The sequence below is a fragment of the Platichthys flesus genome, chromosome 17, assembly GCF_949316205.1.
Source record: "Platichthys flesus chromosome 17, fPlaFle2.1, whole genome shotgun sequence".
NCBI lineage: Eukaryota > Metazoa > Chordata > Actinopteri > Pleuronectiformes > Pleuronectidae > Platichthys > Platichthys flesus.
In genome coordinates, this window is record NC_084961.1 from 5729777 (window position 1) to 5747320 (window position 17544).

Genomic DNA, 17544 nt, shown 5'->3' on the forward strand with positions numbered 1-17544 from the left:
GAAATGTTGAAATCCAATTTAAGAGACAATTTATGCCACAAACACAGGAGCAGCTAATGACCTGGCGGAGACCGGTCTCTCTGTCTGGTGTCCTCATTACAGGTCTACTCACTTTGCCTTTGTCTCTAACACATTCCTCTCTCTCAGTAAACCAGACGTTCCACTTAACAACCTCTTAAATTAAGTGTTTTTCCTTTACCCCCCCCCCCCCGCCCCTCCACAACCACCACCCCCCACCACCCCCCACCGTAGCTTTGCTTCCATATACTAAAGTTTTGAGGTTTCTGCAGCCAACACAAAAATAGAAGTGCATGACATTTTATTTTATAGCTCCAAGCTCTAAACCAAACTCTATGTCAGTTAGGAAGCAGAAATCCGTGGATGAAAACAAGAAGATGGAAGATGTCGTTTGTGAGTTTGGCGACCCGTAACTATTACTGCACGACGCAAACTGCTCGTGACTCACTGCAGAAAGTTTGGTCGCGAGTTAAATGTTGTTTTATATTAACGATAAATCACGTGACTCAGCCAACTGCACAGTTCCTCCACGGAGTTAAGGAGCATTTCCGCATCTGTCAGCTCAATACTGTCCAACCTGCATCTGCACTGTTTTGATTCATTCACCTCTGATGGAAACACAGATCAGCAACAGCAGGCAAATTAAAACTGGATCGTTTAACAGCTAGAGAACCAGATATTCCCCTCGGGTGCTGGTGGAGAACAAATACGGAGCTAAAAGTCGAGTAAATGTGTAATTCGGCAAATGTGTGATAATAAGTTATCTTTATCAACTTTAAAAGGTGATAATATGTTGTGTTCTGAGCTTGTCAATTTATGTAGATTTAACTATTTGCTTAGATCCCAATGAGAACCACCAAACTGAGCTTAAAGGAAAATTGCTCCATATTGTATCAATATAGGTAATAGTTGCTAATTTTACCAAATCACAAGCTGGATAATCCTTTGTTTTTTTGACATGATACAGCAGCTACCACGTTTATTTTTATAAATCATTTCTTTATTAAGTGATCGATCATAGGAGCCATATGATCCTGTCGTGTTTTTCAGAAGTTAACTTTCCAGTACGAGGAAGCTCTCCTGCTGATTCATCTCGTCATCAATTTTTATTTTTGCAATATTTTCGTCCCGGTTGGCCACGCAACTGAATTATGAATAACATCCCAGCAGTTATTTTTAATGGACCTACCCCAATGGCACTATCATGTTGCCTAGCGAGAGCCTCATAAAAGGGCCAGCGAATCATTTTCGCTCACCAAATGAGAATCTCTCAAGGGCCTCAAGTTTCCAACTGATAAATCTTTTGTGTCTACACATGCATCTAACAAGCTCTGTGAATGAAAAAGCCTTGGTCAAAGAACTTTGAGTGCCTCGTGTTTAAAGACCGATACATCTATTTCTGCTCCCAGGACAGTCTGTATTTAATCATGACAAATAGAAGTGTATCGATGACTCACTGCTGTTCCGATGACCTTTACTGGAGTTGGGGGATACGGAAGTTGAAGCTCCTCAGTCCTGTCGGAAGGACGTTTTCCTGGACTGTGGCTGCACGCTGACCATAACGAGTAGACATGTGTGAAATCCATCCATCCATCCATCCATTCATGATCTATATTGCTTGAATGTAGATGATGCATTTCCACAAAGGGGTTTACAATGTTGAAAAACGTTTTAAAGCTGCACTAGTTATAAGAATTAATTAAAATATTACATATAACACAAAAAGGCTTTTTTTTCACCCAACTCTGTCCGGAGCTTTTTAGCCCCTTGTAATTAGTTTATTTTACATTTCATGACTCGACCTTTGGTTCAGTCTCCCAATTCTCAACTCTCTTCCCAAACACAAGTAGCTGTTCAAATATTCAATGATATAGAAATGATATTTGATTGTTTTCTTTACCCATCCATCCAAACATCCATCCATCAGTTATCCCATTTATCCTTTGAGGCTTACAGGGAAAGCTGGAGCCAATCCCAGCTGGTACTGGGTGGGGAGTGGGGTACGCAGATCACAGAGCCAGAGATCAACAACCATTCAAACTCACATGCATACTTATTCACAGATGGAGTCCCCTTTTAACCCAACCCCTGATCTGCATGTTGATGGATTGTGGGAGGAAGAAAGATAACAAAACAACATCACGCTTTTAAATTAAACGATAAAAACTATATTCTGTGAATGTAACTTCTCCCTTTTGGCTTTTTCACCTCAAGCTGCCACAAGAGAACAGAAGATATAAACTCCTTACTGTAAACTCACCAGTTCCTTCAGATTTTTGGGAACTTGCAAAGTTGCCATGGAGATGTACGAGAGGCATAAAACCATTAGCTTTTAGAGACGTCAGTGCATTTACTGCTGTTCCACATATGGACCACTGATAACAGATATTAGATGGTAGCAAAAGAGGCTGGTGTGAATGAATCACCAGGAAGCTCCTGTTGTGTTGCCAGGCATAACGCTGCTGAGAGGGACTACGCTGTGATGTCATTACTGGGGATGACATCACCTGGAGATTCCACGACACACACTGCAGAAGGTCGTCGTCCCCGCCCACAGCCTCTCTCTCCCTTTCCTTCCTTGTTTCCAGTGTTCCTCCCGCTCTCCTTCTGCTGCTGACGGCTGCAGCCACTTTATTTGCTGGTGATTCTCAGCAGAAGGATGAGACAGTTTCCAGATATTGAAAATCTGGGGGAAGGGAGAGGATACAGTAGATTCCAATTTTTCCGAGCTTCCAGCTTGTGCCAACTGACCGCGTCACGGGCCCTCTCTCCTCCGCCCACCGCCAAGCAGGAACCCTCTTCCTGCCCTAACGCAGCGTAGTGGGCATCACATGAAGGGAGCCCACACACCAGGGCAGATATAGTTAGAACAAATCAGTGACGAAAAAACTGTAAACACCTCATGATAAATGCATGAATGGAGGAGTGTGAGAGAGAGAGAGAGAGAGGACATGTATCACCCTGGTATTGTGGAATTGATAAGAATTTTGTGTGAGCCGGATATTTCTTTGTATGGTTGAGTCTCCTACACACATAAGAGATATGACTCGTCTGTGAGTGTGGAGGAATTCCTGGGTGACTATTTCAGGTACCAGATGATTCCCTCAGCCCCCTCACATGAAGTTAGACCCAAAAAAACAATGTTATGTAAATGCCCTGGGGATTTACTGCATGTAGGATGTCATGGTGCAAATGGTTGTGACTCAGGAAATATGAACAATACTTTTCCTGGATATGTACTACGTGCATGACTTAGACAACGTCGTTAAGACAAAATCATTCACAACTATTTTGGTTAATTCTTTATGAGTAATGCCCTCAATCACTTGCATCAGAAGTTCTATTGAACTCCAGACTCTCGTTGAAGGAACGTGACGCATCCTGTTCTCATTACTCTGCACAGTCTGTTAACAACTGAAGGTAACTAGGGAATTGGGCATGCGATGCTCATTGTAGAAGTGGGATGAACTTTCAAACTTTCCAGAAGACAGAGATTATTTCTCCAGTGCTGCTTAATTCAGCTTCACAGTAAAGTCCAGGGTGAAGGGAAAGAGTGGGGTAAGACGTCATTTTAGAATTGTAGCAATAGTGTTAAATGGTGGTTGGGAACTTGTGTAATATGCCTACTGAATTTTAGGTTAACCTGTTTAATTGGGTGAGATCACATTAATATGCTTCTGGATATTTACTGTATCAGTATATATGAATATATAGAACATTTTGCTGAGTTTCTACGCTTTTCTTATTTATTTATGTGAATGTATCTTATTTATTTGTAAGATTCTTCACAATGAATGTAAAAAATAAAAAAATAAAACATGAACTACAACACATGGTTATCAGTGATTTTGGAAAAAGAGCGGACACAATAGCAGTGAATACAAAAAAGATTCTAGGTGTTGGGTGTTTATCCTGCTGTGTCAACATGTGTATAAAGTCACTGTAGCCTCGGCTGCTGTGATGCATTGATAATAAAAGAATACAAAAAGTATAATTCCAAAATAATAATTGCCTCAAGCTTGAATGGTTTTTCGAGTTTCTTATAAATAAAACCGAGTAATGAGCTTGGAGGAGATATTGTTGTGAAGGGAGACTGACTGAGCCCCACATTAAACCTTTCAATTTTGATTTCAGTGAAGCCATTGATAAAAAACTAGAGGAAAAAAAGATTGAATTTTCTTTCATTGTTGCAGATTTTTTTTGCCTGCGGGTCAAGTTGGATTCATCTCGGGCCCGGTGGTTTATTTATCATTGAATCTGGAGGCTGCAGATGTGAGTGAGTCACAGGCAGCGCCAATCAATGGCACATTATCATGTTTGCTACATTTGGTCTCTTCATTAGCTCCTGTGAGGACGGACTTGACCGCACCATCACCGCCCAGCCAGATTACGGGGCCTTACGTCACACATTAAGGCTTGGCAGTTGTTTTGCTGGGGCACTGATGGCAAATATGGAAAACAAGCACAGCATCCCCACTTGGATTGTACAAACAACAGTGTCAGAAGACTGGACTGTCACCACAACACCCAATTACCCGATGCATCATGTTGATGACCGCTTGATCAAATTTAAGATCGTGATTCCGGTTTGGATATATAAACGTGTCCACCACAAAAGGAACGTGTGGGCGCCCACACAAAGAAGACCGAAGTCACGAGTCGGGGGAGATGGGAGGTAGCCGGGTTTCATGTCATTACATGTTTTGGTGTCGGCGCCACGACCTGTAATTCAAACACACAAAAGCTTCAACTCATTACAGGTAATCTGAGGCGGTTGCTCCAGCGCAAAGTCCTATATCTGCCGATTTCTCTGCCTGGAGAAATACAGGAAATTGTTGTGTCTGAGGTTGTTTGGAGCACCAGTAACTTTGTGCTGCTGAATATTCTCAGAAAAGATGTGTTTTTCTGGATAACTTTTAAACACAGGCTGGTTTCACAGACACTGAACTGACATGTATTATCTCTGCTAAAGCTCCTCAGCAGCTTTTTAATCCATCCACGTATCCGCCGTATGATTCCTGCAACTGTGAGTCCCTCTTGTCTAACGGCGCAGTGAGGAGACTCAACTCACATCCACACAGGAATTTACATTTTTTTGTCGAGAGAGGGGAGCAGAGAAGAGACAAGAAACAGAGACAGAGCCGAGTTAATAAGGGCAGCAAGCTGTGGGAGAAGCCGACAGGATTAGAGCGATTATATTGCTAAACAGAATCCAAATGGCTCTCTGCAGCGACAGCCTAAGAATCACTGCGTCTGACTTTCATTTGTGTGAGGCTTGTTGCACAGGTGGGTGAATGTGCAGGGATGGAGGTGTGTGACTGGGTGCATCTCAAATTTGGTGTGGATCCGGATAGAGGGGCTGATACCGAAGAGTTTCCCTCAATGTTTTTAATATTGCCATAAAGGGTGTTGTTGTCTTGGCATTCTCCTTGATTTCTCAGAGAATAATTCATGGGTCTTAATGAGGCATGAGGCAAAAATCGGGATCTAATGAAGTAACCTGTGGTTTCCAGAAAGCTGTTCTAGTTAATTGTATTGCTGCTTATTCAAACATACATTTCCCTTCCGTGGGACTCAAAAACATATGAACATTTTCTAGTAAAGAAAACAACAACTCGTACCATTTAGATGATCACACACTAGTTTAAACAACACTAGCATTATTTTTACATTAGCCGTTAGATCCCTTTCACCTAAGTGTTACGCACTGAACCGTTAACTTTCTCTAGTACTGCACAGTCTGTGAGGATCTGCATCCTACATCCTGCTCATGTCCCATGGGTCAAACAGTGGGTGCCACATGGATAAACCTCCCCCAGGTCCCTAGGAGACATCAAGTACTCATACAAACAACATGACGATGAACTGAAGGAAATATAGTAGGTGGCTCCTGGTGACGTATTGTCTCCTCAAGTCCACAGTGGAGCCGCTCACAGTGGCAGAGCGGGTGGGAGGCCCTGCCACAGTGTGCCAAACCCACCGATGATTCAACCCTCACGGTGCCTTCCACAAGGAGGAAGACAGAGTTGGGAGTCCTGGACCTTCCGTCAGGGAGCCACCAGTCGTCATCAGCCCGATCTGGGCCAAATGCCCAGAACGGGCACAAACCACGTGCTCGGACTGATGGGTGCTATGAGATGTGTCATCCGAGTGGCGTTCTGGCTGAGAAGGACCACGGCAGTTAGGCCCGAGGAGTGAGCTGTGTGGGAAGAGCTGTGAACGAAATCATCATCAACTCCCCACTGTGGTGTTTCATCAGCACGCACAGCTTGTGAAGCAGACTCCTTCGTCACTGGCCGTCTGAACAACATGGGCATGGGCATGTTGTTATTTTGGGCAGTGATAGGAGGAAATCCCATTTACATACTGCACAAACAAAAACAGCAGCGAGGAGGAGGGACAAGAAGGTGGGACAATGATGCAAAAGCATTGCAGCAACCCAGGACATCCCAGTTAGGGAACACAGATCCAACCCAGGGACCCTGGAGAATGACAATTAAAGTTTCTCTGTTGGCCGTAAAGTGGGTTCCGTCCATTGGGTTAGATTCGTGCTGGTGAATATGTTTGTTGGATTACGGGTTAGGGTCAAAATCAGGGTTTTCTAAGGTTAGGGTCAAGGATAGGGATTTTTTTTGTGCTCCCCCCCCCACGAGGACACTTACACTTGTCTGTAGAGTTATATAAATTTAGTTTTAACTTTAGTATGTGCAAATAAAATGGTTTGTGAAGGACTCCTGAAGAAGTGCACCGTGAAAGACAGAAATAGTCCAAAGTACTCAACCCCCGACTGAGCTCAGAGTAGATTTTCCTGGTCCCTGCAGAGAGTAGATGGTGCACTGAGTCCACTGATTGGAACACTGGAGCAATTGAAACAACTAAGTATTTTTCTTTCTTTCAGATTGTGACACTGAAAATATCCTGTGAAGAAATGTTGGTCCAGAGAAAGTTAAGGTTTGAATTGATTGATTCAATTTACTTCACATCACAAATCAAATTTTCTTAGCAATAAAATACATATGTTGATCTTTTTTGGGGGAAAGTTGACATATTTGCTGTCTTCAAAATATATCACCACTTAAATGTGCACGTTTATTATGAAGCTAAAGCCAGCAAGTACAAAGTCAGTAACCATTAAAGATATTTGGAGGGAATAAATATCCCATCTGGCCTGGGAGGGCTGTTCATATCTGCTGTGATGGTTTCGGCGTCACCGTGAGCAAGAGAAGACACAGAAAATAGATTTTAAATGATATAAATGATATATTATATATAATTTAAATGATATATGCATACCATACCTTTAATTTTGTCGTGCCCCCCCCCCCCATGATGAAATTTACCCATCTGCCCATCTAATGTAATTGTTTATTTTGATTATATATTGACCCCACACATTTGTCAGTTGTGTCTAAACAGACAGACACACAAGGCACAAAGGCAGACAGACAGACTTATAAAGCATTAAGTTATTTCTTATACAAATATCGCCGCGGAGAAATGCTCTTCCGGTGTGAAGAGCCAGGCTGTGACCCGGTGTAAGTCTGCAGCCTCCAGGACTCAATCTTGTATAATCTGAATAATATTGATGGATTGATGCATTGATTGGCTTCTAAATTCAGCTTTAATGTAAATTCACCAGGTAACTTCCTGTGAGAGGGCCGATGTTATTAGATCACTTTGTTCCCATTAAAGTCATGTCTCTTCAAATTACAACAAACTAACAGAAAGGATTGTTGCAATCATTGGTTGTTTTACTGGACTAACTGGGAGCTTTAGGCTCAGCAGAGGCCCAGTTGCAAATTTCTGCCCCTGAGTCAATTTAATTTATCAACAAGTTGTAGATGTTAGTTTGAGATCTGCTTCTAAATCTCTTCATTCATTGGATATTTGTTCAAACTTTCCTGTTTGGTCATGTCCGTGTCTGCTCTTTTCTTCAGTTTCTCCTGGCCGTTTTTTAATGCAAGCGGTGATGAGGGTGTCTTAATGCATCCTGAGTAATGAAAGGCTGCATTGAAATTATCGCACCAGTGCTCTAAAAAAAGCAATTACTCATTTTGAGGGAAAGCACAGGGAAACATGGTGGCACCGAGGATTTCAGAGGAGCTCTGACGCGAGCGGGTTTTGTCTATTTAAAACATGAGTCCAGTATTTGTTCATCCATTCATTTCTTTCATTAACTCGTGTCTGAAGGAGAACATGAGCTCAGTGCGTTTGTTGTGTTTCTTTTTTGTACTTTATACATAATGGGAAAATTGGTGCCGTCACATTTTGAGGGGATTTATTCACCATTGTTCACAGAGAATGTGCTGAGGCAGAGAAACTGAGATGAATTCATTTCTTGGAATTGTCTCACATCCTTGTCACATCCTGTGCAAATAACAGACACCTGTCTTGTTTCTTTCTCTGCCAGCAGACCCCTCTGTGTGTGTTTTCTTGTTCTCGTTCTTTCGCTGTTTTGATCCTGTCAGCTTTGCCGCATTGTTGCTTTTGCATAAGCTAAACCATATAATCTAGAGTACCAGTTTCAAGGAGAATAGCTTTTGTCTCAGAGAAATAAGTGTAACAAAATAACCCGATTGCCGCCACTTTCCGCCATCAGGAATATTGTGGGCTTTCAAAAATAGTCCATTTAAATGATCAAGTAGAGCGCGATGGAGGGTTACTGCCTCCTGGTAAGTCAAGTTCATTTAGACCAAACTGACCTCGGTTCAGTCATCTGGGGAGAAACAGGTCAAAACCACAGTGGCACTGAGTGGAGCACAAACCTCAGACTCCCTTTAAGTTCAAATCAAGTACTTCATATTTAAATGGAACCAACAGTTAGCATATTACATATTTAACTATAAAAGTGAAAAGTAAATGCCACCCCCAATTGAGCAATTCCTCTTATTTTACAAACAACCCAAAGACAAATAAAACCCAGATTTTAATTGTTGGCCTAATTGCCTTTTTATTACATGCGTATATATTTTTCTCCCACATTCAAAAGCAATCACCTCTGAACACTCGAGCGCCGCCTTTTATTTCCATCTTTGTAAAATAATACATGAATTGCTCAGAGACCCCCAGTTCTGTAGAGCCACTTGGAGCCTGCTGTTTAAAAACATGTGATGTCAAACAAACCAAGAAGTCACAATGACAATAAAGCAGCAGAAGCCAATGACGAGGAAAACTCAGCAGTGACGGGCAGGGAGGGGGGGGGCGGGGGTTTGGGTGGGTGAGAACCCACCAACTGGGAGCATTTCTAAATGAACAGTGGAGCTTCGTCTCCAGTCTTTTCTTCTTCTTCAGACTCTTCACACCAGGATGTGTGAGTGGGTTCAGCAGCCGAACCTGCCAAACAATGTGATGTCTATCCCACACAAAGGATCAGATGACTAAATGGGACATAATCCCACCGAGGGAAATTATGAATGATATTCCATGATCAAGTTTTTTTTTGCTTTGTAGATTTGTTTGTAGGTTATAGTAGTCAAACAGTGTTAAATATACGATGACCTATAGCCGTCTCATTAGTCAATTGCGATGTTTCACCCTTTTTTATAGCATCTAATTACCAATTAAAACTAAACTTTGTGGAACAATTTACACTGGAACATACATCAGTGAAAAAAGAACAATAACAGAAAGCATATTTGAGGAAAATGTAGTTCACTTATACGAGGACCTTTTAATTTAGCCCATGTCCCATCTGCTAGGAGAAAGGGTTTATGACCTATATCGCAGCCGGCCATCGAGATGATCTGGTTTAACATTTGGGAAGCGGTCATGTCTAGAATTATTAACTGTGTCGTCCCCTGCTGTTTTAAAAGTACACACGTTCAGCAAAATAACATTTAGCAGCTAGACAATCGGATATTTCCCACAGACGTCGGTTAGAGACCAAACAGCAGAGCTTAAAGAAGCGTTTATAATGGACAGTACTCGTCTTCATTGTCCTCCTTGGTCTTCACTGAAAATCTGAGTGTGTCCATTGACAGACAGTGGTAATCTGCCACCTGTTAGAGAACTAATTTAAATTCATAATTAGTCCTGGAGTGAGTTTTCCTCGAGAAATCCCTTCAGTTAATTAAAGCCAAGGCTGAATGTTGGCCCGTCTGCGAAAACCTATTTGCGCGTATCCATTATTGTAAAACCACTTTATGCTCAAACCAAGATTAATCCTCCTCTCCTGGAGAATTACTGTATATGTGAGTGAAGGACAGAAGAAGGTATATAAGGGCTAACTGCCTCCCTCTCTTTAAATTAGCTCATTCATTTTCGACTTCAACCTAGGTTGACAGGGCGGGTGGAGCCTTTTCTGCACCTGGTGTTTAGCAAACCAAGCAGATGAGGGTTGGTCAGAAAATAATAAGAGTAATTATGTCCAATGCTATTCGTTTAAAGTCAGACTGAATCTCTGCGACAGTCGGTAGCTCGTCTGGCTGCACGTTGAGGATAATTGAAAGCACCAGGAGCGGATGACCTGCAGGAACTGGGGCAAAACCTGCAGAGACACCGCACAGGTGCAGAGCAGCTGATCGAAGTATCATCCAGATGTAATACCGCCAGTGGCTGGAAGCAGAAAACACTAACATACATCAAATATGAAGCCGGAGAGGCTGCTGGGAGAGTGCATCCTCCATTTCCACCATATATCCTTAGTCTTCTCATTTCTGTGCACACACACACCAATGCAAAAATGTGTCCTTTCTCTGAAATGTGACTTACAATAAACAACCACTACAGCATGAAATGATAAACACTAGGGTGGATAATTTTATTTGGATCCATCAAGCAACCAACCTGTTGTTGGACAAATAAAGAGAGCACGTGCTGTATAACTGTGTGCGTGTGTGCATCTCCGTGAGACAGAAACACTTAAGAATATGTCTATATCCCTGCTTCATTCATCGTACAAGATAAATCAAGACGAAAACCCTGCAGCAGCCAGCTCAACACGTATGTGTCTTTATGATCACAGAGCTGGAATTAGAGGTTCTTTGATGTGGAAAATGACACAGAACGAAAAGAGAGAAAGTCAGAGCGCTCATCATGTTGTCGCTCCATTGTCCGTTCCTCTCCACTTCACAAGCAAGGAGAGAAAAGAAAAAAAAAAGGATTTCCGGGCAGCCCAAATATGGCCAGGCGACGATGAGGTGTGCAACAGATGAGTCATCGTTCAGACTCCCACACTCCGCAGCCTTACAAGACAGAGAGGCAGAGACAACAGAGCGAAACAGCAAGAGAGGACATGAGAGCACTGCAAAAATCTGTGTAGAGCCGAGCCTGCAGAAGCAAGTAATGATGTTCACAGTATAACATTTCCACTGAAATAATGAGACCACGACAGTGACTGTGCATTGTATTGATCTCTGCAGCCTGTGGTAGAAGACTTTTTCATGTCTTCAGATCTCTGCACTGGTTTACCCACAACCAGACGATGCAGTAAAATGCATGTAGATGTACAATGAGTCTGCACAATTCTGGAAAGGCAAAACTACACATAACTGTTCAGCAATCCAGTGTCAATGCACAGCTCTTTAACACAGTGGACAACAAAATTGCCAGAGGGATGGGAAATTAAGAGATTTATTTTGAATGAATGTCCCCATGTGATGCAAGAGTTAAGCCCATTTCTTCATGGCTGCAGCCTGAGTGTTAAATCGAGCTTGTTCACATGTTAACAATACGCCAACGCCCAACTTTTAGCAGAACTTATTGAATAATTTTACAAGGAAAATTCAATTTGATGTATTGGTCTTGAACTGGAACCTCTTGGAGTCTCACTGGTTGCCTGAAAACCTCAAAGACCATTGGACAGAGCCAGGCTCGCTGTTTCACATTGAAGATTAAGATTCAATACTTTATTACCCTGATCATTACAGGTGGAATCTGTCTTGGCAGGCAAACCCTAACATAGAAAAGAAATTATAAATAAATCATATGGAACATGAAACATATAAATAAAATGTAAACCCTCAAAAAAGGAAATAAAATAAATGTTAAAACAAATATTATAATAGGTAAAACTTTTAACAGTAATTAAAATGTATTGATAAGAAACCTTTAAGCAATCCCAAAGCCAGCAGCCTGAATAACAATAAACAGAATAAAACCGAAACTTATTGTAATAATTAAATGTTATACAATCGTAAACATTACAAAATCAGCACTAATCACGTTGTGCAGCTCAGAGCCACACAATGTAACTTTGTGGGCCTCTCATTTGGGAGGGATTCAGTATAATCCCATTTTGAGCCAGAACAGCCCGTCTCCTTGTCTGTCTCTTTGTCGGCCAGGAGACGGTATTTACACTTTTACCACAATGTTAACAAACCGGGATATTCGTCTGTCACTGGGCTTTTCTCCCTGATCAAGAATTCAACTGTTCAAACATCTTTTCACCCCCTGTTATGTCCGTTTATTCACAAGACATCTTTTCTTCTTGTCGTCTGCACTGAGTCTTCGAAGAACACATTATCATGTGGGCTGTTGCGACCTCTTGAAATCAGGTCATATACTGACAAAAGCAATAACGGAGATCTGTGAAAAAGTCGTAATCCTCAGTCTTTCTGTAAAGCAGGAATTTGTCTTTGTACAAATGAGATCTGTGCTCTCGTAGCAGATTGTATTTACCTTTGGACAGACGGAAGGTGAATCTCTGTTTACGAATCGTATGCTAAGCTACGCAGCTGCCGGCCGGAGCAGTGAAGTTCATGGGCAGATATGGTATGAGAGCGGTTTCTATCTTCTCCCCTGAAATGTTCAACTATTCATTCCAACACTTAGATGCATAACTTCTTAATTGTTAGTTTTCCCATTTCTTCTTTGTTATTTGTGTATTCAACCCTGTGGTTTTCCAGCTTTAGGAAATACTCTGTGAATGAATCAAGCTTCTTCAAAATAAAGTTAAGAATTGTGTTCACTTCCTTTGAATTGAAACATACTTGATTAAGTCAAGGGTTAAATATTGAAGTGGTTCTTTTAAGTACCTCCTTTATTCCCCCAAACGTGTGTCCCTCTTCTTAAATGCAGATCAATAAACAGCATCAAGGCTACCAGGGCTGAGCTCTCTCCATTAGTCTGGGATTTACCAGACAGCTAACACCATGTATGTGTTTTCCTGTATCACTGTCTTCAACAGGGAACCCGTCGAGAAGAGGCCTTCCTCTGACACCGACTGTGGAAGAGCTCCTGTGACTCATCCTGCCAGGTGCCTACATCTCCCGCTAGCTGCTGTCCATTAAATTCACACCACCTGTCCCATCGATTCCTAAATGAATCATGGCTTCTTCATATGAGTAAGTGCAGTACGGGGCTCGCTGCCAGTTCTCCACTGTTGGTTTTTCTTCTCCGAAGCGACGAGCAGCAGGGAAGCATCAAGCGGATTAAAATGGGCTTTGAATTCTTGGCGAAAGAACGGCACCTTCCTGGTATCAAACAACTCCAACATGTGCCAGAACTTTGTGTTTCTTGTACTTCACAAGATGGGGCTGGTTTCACAGGGCTCAGGTGGATGTTGCATTAAAGAGAATCGACCCACCTCGAATCAAGTGGCAGCATTTCAGGCCCCTCTTTTCTTCTCCATGTCCATATTGATCCACCCCCAAAAAAGTCTTGCAGCCACACACAGAACCAACAGTGGACGCAGCGCCAAATGTGAATCGAATACAATGGTGGAGTTTATCACAAGAGTGAGACCCCATCTTAGTGCCCGACCCGCTGGGGCTGATCCTTGAGATGTTTGAACAGCTCCCCGGATTCATCCAAACCAGACCCTGACACATTCTTTCTAAATGACTGAGATTACGGTTCTATCGACATAATGAGAAAACGTTTTTTAATTAATATTTCTGGCAGGTTACTCCGTGTAACAGCGTTTTGTTAACGTTTGGGGGAATTCATTCAACAAGCAAATTAAATCGAGGGTGTTTCCTTTATCTTCAACCTTCTTTTACAACCCCGGCACAGACTGAGACTTTTAGTTATTTTTGAGACAGTGATGTGTGAAGAGAGGTGTGTACAGGTGAGAAGACCGGCCTCACACGTCAGACTGCGAGGGCTCTTCTTCTCTTGTCAATGGAGGGGGGGGGGGACATAAAGGCCAGATGTTGTAAATGATCTAATCGGGTGAATCTCCTCTCCTTACTTTCACAAGGCCTCTCATCTGGGAATGACGAGACATGGCAGCCTGTACCCTCTATAACACTAATAAAGCTATTACTGTGACTTATGCCATGTAAGGAGTTGGGTGACAGTGGGTGAACGGAGGTAGAAGGAGCACAAGCCGGTCGTTGCGACTCAAATTAGGCGGTTTCATCGTGTGCTTGGTTTAACAGGCAGAGCTGCTCGACCCTAGAGAATCAAAACTGTCTTATCACCAGTGAGAGCGAATGATGTCTTTCGTTCGTGTCACTCATTCTCAGAGGTAAATGATGCATCAAAAAAAACAAAAAAATATATATTTGATCTGCGTTCTAAATCCATGCCAAGAGAAGCAGTTGGACGACCGCGGCTTCGTTCACGCCTGCGGACGCCCACAAACAGCTCTGTTCTGTTTTTGGTCTATTTGTTTCACGCCCTCTGTCATAAATGGTTGCTGTGATATCTTGGCCAGGACTTAACATAAAACACACACACACACACACACACACACACACATAGAGAAAACACAGTGAAAAAATCTTTTTTCTTCTTAGCTCACGTACGGCACGTCCCAACACTTCAGGTACACAAAGTTAGGATATTCTAAAAAAGGATGGTGTTATATTTGCCAGTTTTGAAAGAGGAGATGTTGGGTGAACCATTCTGTTTTAGGGCTGTTGAAATGTAACTGGCGATGGTCATTATGCAGTGTCTAAGAAGCATTAGACCCAGGTTCACCACTGTTATATGCTAAGTGTTTTATCATTATCTATTTATATAGAGTTCTCAATTTGGAGGATTTCAGGATTCGCTTGTTTCGTTTTCCAACGTTCAGGAACTAAATAAGTTCATGTTTCTCTGTAACACCTCATAGTTGTAATGTTATGTAAATGGCTTTGTATTTATATAACGCTTTTCTAGTCTTGATGACCAGTAAAAGCTCTTTACAGTACAGTTTTACATTCACCCATTCACACACACATTCATACAGTGCATCCATAAACAGCACTTTGTTATTCTATGGGGGTCCATTCAGGGTTCAGCATCTTGCCCAAGGACACTTCGGCATGCAGATGGGTCAGACTGGGGATCGAACCGCCGACCTTCAGGTTGGAGGACGACCACTCTACCCCTCAGCCACAGCCGCTGTGTTGCTGAGCACTTTTTACCAAAGTCGCATTCACTCTTCAAATGATGGTGCCTTCAGGAGATGATAACATCTGTAGTTCACCTATCCCAGAGCTGAGACCTCTTCAACAGAGTCGTGGTTAGCAGGCACAGGACACGGTGCACATGGTTATTAAGGCAAACACCAACCCGATGCACTTTCTCCTCCAGACGACTGCTCTTTCCTGGTGAAGTGTACAGTGACTGAAGTGCTAATCCCAACCGCAAAGCACAGTGAATAACAACATTAACTTTTAATGAAAAGGGTTCCAGCAATCAACAAAGTTGTGTCACTGATTGGACTATTGCACAAATTGCACCATTGTTTTTTCTTATTTTCTGTTGAGTGGCTCACCGGAAGTGAAAGCCATGAGTCCATCATGAATCAGTATTTCTTACTGTTTCAGAGCGTCAGTCATATTGCAGCCGCGGCAGGTGCACAGAAAAAAAACAACACCTCATTCAACTGGACTTTAAACAACCTGCTCATTGTTCACTACATCACAGACAACACAGAGAGCTGCAGCCGACGTAGTCACACAGGTGCCTGAGGGACAGTTCTGATGCTCCCCTGTATCATGACAATGTGTGCGTGCGTGTGTGCGTGTCTGTGAGAGACATTAGCATGAACATGAATTACATCATACGAGGCATCAGCGTGTTCAAGCCTTTTTCAAATCTCACCCATAACGCTGCAGGGACACGTTCAGGTGCTCTTCAACATGTGCAGCCGTCAGACCGACATGTGCGTACACAGAAATCCAGTGTAATGCACCGTGACCTCAATGCAGTGAACACACAAACCATGTTCAACCTGCGGCGCACGTCACTTATTCAAGATTCATTTCCATTGCATTCACTTCACTTCCACTGTCTGTGCACACGACCTGGAAGTGGCAAATGTTCTAATTCATTGTTCAGCTATTTATTTATCTATTTATTTGTTGGTTAAACCATAATTTGCTCTCTCTGATTAAATAACCCCCCTTCCTTTCACAGCTGGTTTATACAGGAACACACACACACACTCACACACACTTACACACACACACACACACACAACCTGCTGCAGCATCTTCACTTTGGAGCGTCCTCAAACAGCACCATCAAGAGGCCAGATGGGCTCATAACTGCAAGCAGCATAGTCCATGAAGGCACAGACGGAATGACATCAGTCATTTCAGTGAGAACAACTTTGGGGGAAAAACTTGAAAGAAAAAAAAAAGTCTCTGCCTCCACTTTCACAATCATCATAAATGTTGCCTGTAGTGGATTTAATACTGAAATCTAATTATCTTCAAAAAGGCTTCACACATAAAAACCTGTGATTCATCTTTGCAGGGATTCGTTTCTCTCGGTGAACGAGGGCACCAACACCTCTCTCTCTCTCTTTATCTCTCTCTCTCTCTCCCTCTTTCTCTCCCTCTCTCTCCGGGCCTCTGAGTGTTTCATGCTGCAGTGAGGAGAGGGTTGTCCTGACTCCAGTGAAGAACTGTGTGGAGGCGACAGGTGTGGAGGTGCAGTGGGGATTCCTACAACACTCCCAGCACTCCCAGTGGTTTATATAACTGTGCCTTCAGCCGGCCCACGTCTCCCTTTTTCTTTTCTTTTTTAAACCAGCCCTGGCAAACCAGCAGGAATCCAACTTTCAAATGAACAGGTTCAACAACACGTTTAGAATTTGATACTGTTTATTAACCTATAGTGCTTGTTGTTAATGCCCCCCCGCTGTTAGCTACATGCATGGATTAGTACTTGCCACTGAGCTGCTCTGCCTCCGTGTGCTGAAGCTTATATAGACTCGTTTAAGAGCAGCTAATGGAGAACAGGGACTCAAACAGTCTGGTTTGTCCAGATTGTTCTAATCGACATCAGCTCAGCATCCCAACTCATCACATCTCCTGTTCCCTGGTGCCCAGCATCCTCACTGCAGATGCAGAGGGAGGGAGGGAGGACGGTGGGAGGTTGAGCATCAGGTCAAACCCGGCTCCTCACATGCCGGGTGTCTAATGGTTCATTTGATTACACAGTGTGACAGGAATTGGGTCCATGGATTGAGAAGCTCCCTGCTCAGACAGCAGACTAATGGGGAAGATTGTTTATCTGTAATTCAACCTACTGCTGCTTTACTGGTGATATAGGAGCGTTGACATGATGATAATAATAATTATGATTATTGGTTGTCATTATTATTATTAAAAAGTATAAAACAAAACCACACCTTTACATCCA